We start from the raw sequence: 4,138 nt of genomic DNA, 5'->3' as shown, positions 1-4,138 counted from the left end.
TATCTGTATTATCAAGTCATTTTTCTGCTAAATCATTGATAGTCATCATCATGCATATACAATATTCTCGCTGTGTGACATTTATGTAGCTTTCCAGAAAAGAATTTTTAATCTAGTTTTATTAATACAAATGAGAGAGAGTAAGAGAAACAGAGATAAATATCCTTAGACTCTTACAGAATAGAAAACTTGTCTTACATCCTTTGTATGCAATTATTCACTCCTTTGAGAATTAGAATGAGAGAAAAAAAATTTAACTGTTGAATGAGATTTTCCTTATGCATCTATTATTTTCCCTAGTTAATAATAGTAAAATAAAAAATAAAAAGGAAACTAAGAATTGTCAGAAATGGACTTCAGAGTCCCACTCAGAAGTAATAATATCGCAAGCACCCTGGCTGATTTTAAGGAGTAGCACAAGATTTAGCAATAGGAAAGCCCTTCCCATGCCCAGAGCCATGATTGCTAGCTACATAAACATAATTGGTGAGTTAAAACCATTTGCAGGATAAATCAAATGCTCTCTCTGGTGTATGTTCTGTACTAAATAAGTGCCATAAGACTCAGGATCGCAGTGTCTGACGCTGCTACACCATCACAATCAGAAAACACGCCCACGAGGGCCGGCCGAGTGGCGCGGTGGTTAAGAGCTGGCTTGGGACGCCAGAGGGCCCCGGTTCGGATCCCACATATGAGGGCCAGTGACATATGTCTTCACAGCTAAGATGCTGAACAACAGCTCAACCTGGAGTTGGGTTGCACTGAGTCACTGGCGATGGCGTAGGCTGCAGCCCCTGTGGCAGTGGGTTGCCATGGGCTACCCTGTGTAGTTAGCAGCCAGCGTGTGTGGCTCTCAAGCCACTGTGAGCGGCCGTCCTAAAGCCGGTGACTCATCTGCCTCGCCCGGGAAGAGCGCGATGATGGTGTCAACTTGGGTCAGTGAAGCAACGTCCTCCACAACTCGATTAAAGAACAAAAGGACAGCAACTTGTCTTCCCCTTCCCCCAATTCCCCAACGCTGTTCCCATCTCCGAATTCCCCCAATTAAAAAAAAAAATCTAAAGAAAAAAGAAAACACGCCCACGAGTACGAAATCCCACAGAGAGGAAATGAAGAAACGAGGAAGGTCTTGCTTGGTAAATCTCTTAATACCGACCGTGGGATTACTTTTAGGCTTAGTTTTAGAGCCACCATCACATTATTGGCACCATACATTAAGGCCTGGACTGGATGGGAGCAGGAGGATGACGTCTGGCTGGGAACCTAGTGCAGAGCCTTAATGTAAATCACTCCAGAAAAGAAGCTAAATCTTACCTGTCCCTGGCCAAGTTTCAGAGCCCTCAGTCAGAGGCCTGTGAGAGGACCCTTGGAGAGTGGCTCCCCCAAAGACACGTTCTATTATCATTTTTCATGTACAGTTGGCATCTCTGTCAAAAATACCACGTAGAAAGGATGCAAAAACCCATAGAGTTCAGCTATGAACTAGAAACTTCCAGAAAGGAAGTCAGAGTGGATCTTTGGCAAGTGTTTCAAAGTGCTCCCTCAGCTCAGGTTTCCATGTCCAAGGTTAAGTGTGAATAATAAAACATTAATCCAGGCAGAGGTTGGCAAATTATTGTTCTTCAAAGTTAAAAAAAAAAAAATTTGGAACCAAACTTATTTTTGATGCGTGTATTCATTTCTATAAAAAACAAAAAAATATATGTGAAATACGTCATCTAGGAAATTTGAGACCTATGTTGTACTGAAAGTCTTGATTGCAAGGTGCCATCCTCATTAAAGTTTTGTTATTCGGTTTTGTTGTTTGCTGATGACGGAGTTCAGAACACACTACTCCAAAATATGGCAACTTGGCATACTGAGTAGTTCTAGTTGAAGGAGTGTGAGAAACAGCAGGTGCAGGATGGACTCTCTGACCTCCTTTGTCTCCCTTGAAGCAGGTCATGAGACCCTCATGTGAGAGGTGACCTCCCTATACCCAGGGGGTTAAGAGCATCCTCATCTCCAAAGACAGAGGAACCATGAGAGGAATTTGAACAAACAGCCTTGCTAGGTTTCCCTCAGTTCACGACCCTTAGCTCATAACCTATTGTCCTATCATATTTTTTCCACAACTTTCTGTTCTTCTTCAAACCTAATATAAAAATGTTCAGATCTCACCTTTCTTGGGGTCTTTATTTCCTTATGATGGCTCCCGTGTCACATAAAACTTATTAATAAATTTGTATGCTTTTTTCATGTTAATCTGAATTTTATCAGTCCAATTTCCAGAGCCCGAGCCAGAGAACCTAGGAGGGTAGAAAGGAAGACGTTTTCCTCCCCCTTCGCTGGAGTTGTTTGGCCTACCATCTAGTCTTTATAGATTCATGCCCTAGAGATATTTAATCACTAAAATTCTTGGGTCTTGAAAATAATTAGATAATGGGCTTCCATTGGGCACCAGTACCTACTGATATGCTATTTTTATTCTTAGGCTATGGGTATGTGATTTCCACAGGGAGGACTATTAGTACCCGCACTTCTCAAGCAACAGAAACACTCACTCCCCAGTCACCTAATTATAGTTGTGAATTGTTAGCACATTATCATTAGCATAATGTCTGGAAAGTTATTTCATTATAATTACTTTTTAAAACTTCTACAGAGATGTAAGCAAAATTTGAAATGCCCACCTGCAAACAGATATGGTTTCCAGCTGAAGGCAAGTGACTCCCTGGCCCTCAGTTTTTTTGCCCAGAAAATGGCAATGACAATAGCTCCCTTCTCAAGGGGTTGTAAGAACTAAATGGCTGGATAAACATAAAGCAGTTACATCCTTGCCTGGCACAGAGGAAGCACCCAATGAATGTTTGCCCTCCTCAGCCCATTTAGACAGTGCCCTGGGACCCAGACTTTCAGACACAATCAACATCAAGGGGAATCTGCGGATGGAGACAATTCACAGCCTACTTCCATTTGGTGAGGAGCACGCCAGGCGTAACAGAACAGTCAGTCAAATCACCTCCCTGACCAAACCAGAAATCCTCCTCTTTCTTCTCACCTTGGTTTTTAAGGGTGAATTGGGGTGAGGACAGGTATGCCCTCCCACTTTTGCATGTGGAAACAAGACTAGGATAACCTGCCCAAATGGTTTCTGACAGCCCTAGGAGTATGATAAAAGGCTTCTTTTTTCTTAAAAGAAAAATCACTTTTAATCTCTCTGTGTCAGGAGCTGGAATTTTCGGTTGGGAAACACCTGAAGACTCTGACTTCTTTTTCTCTCCCTGCAGAGCGAGGGCCTCTGGACAGAGCCCTTGAAACTCAAGGGCAAGGGAAGGGCCTGGAAAGTCCAATGTTTCCTGATCTCTAGGGCTCCAGACAACACTGAGCTTTCCAGGAATTCAGTACTGCAAAGTGGCGGGGATCCTTATGTCTGTACTTAGACTCCCAGTATGCCAGGTCCCAGTGAGTCAGGTCACCAGGCACACCCCGGGCAAACCCTGTGGTGAGCAAAGCTGGTTTCCCAGCCCACCTTCCAATTTTTCTTCCAGCCCCTCCCCTCACCCCACACACACCCTCAGGCTCATCAGAGCCTGCTCTCTGGGGGCCCATCAGTTCCAAAGCCTTCTTCCTAGAAAGATGAACTCCTCAGCTGGAGGCTGTAAAAGCCACCTTCAAAGATAATCTGCATTTTAAAAGCATAAAAAACTTGAAGCTGAATAAATGACTCTTTAATTGTGGGATTTCAAGTGTCAGTGAACAAAGAAAAAATGTATTATTTCCTTTTTAGAGGTATGTGCTCATTATAGACAACATGGAAAATATAGCAAAGAAGAACAAAGTTTTCTATTGGCTCCAGAGTATTTGTGTTTTGATATTGTGGACGAAAAAGAAAGGGCTACATACTAAACCTGACAAGATCAGGGGAGGCCAGCATGGCAGGCTCTACAAACTCAGAGACCGAAATTAACTACATAGGATGGTCTGAACATAAAAATTCCTCACTAAAAGCGGGTCATGGCAGGTAGTCACATGCTTAGCCTGTAGCTTCCTTGACAAAGGTCATTCTTTACCTTAAGTAGCCTGTTTGTTGTCTTTTTTATAACTAACATACAAGGTCTGACAATTAAGTTCACGAACTCATCCTAGAAAAAGTGCT

The sequence above is a fragment of the Hipposideros armiger genome, unplaced genomic scaffold (genome assembly GCF_001890085.2).
Source record: "Hipposideros armiger isolate ML-2016 unplaced genomic scaffold, ASM189008v1 scaffold_1446, whole genome shotgun sequence".
Taxonomy (NCBI): domain Eukaryota; kingdom Metazoa; phylum Chordata; class Mammalia; order Chiroptera; family Hipposideridae; genus Hipposideros; species Hipposideros armiger.
This window is presented reverse-complemented; position numbering follows the sequence as displayed.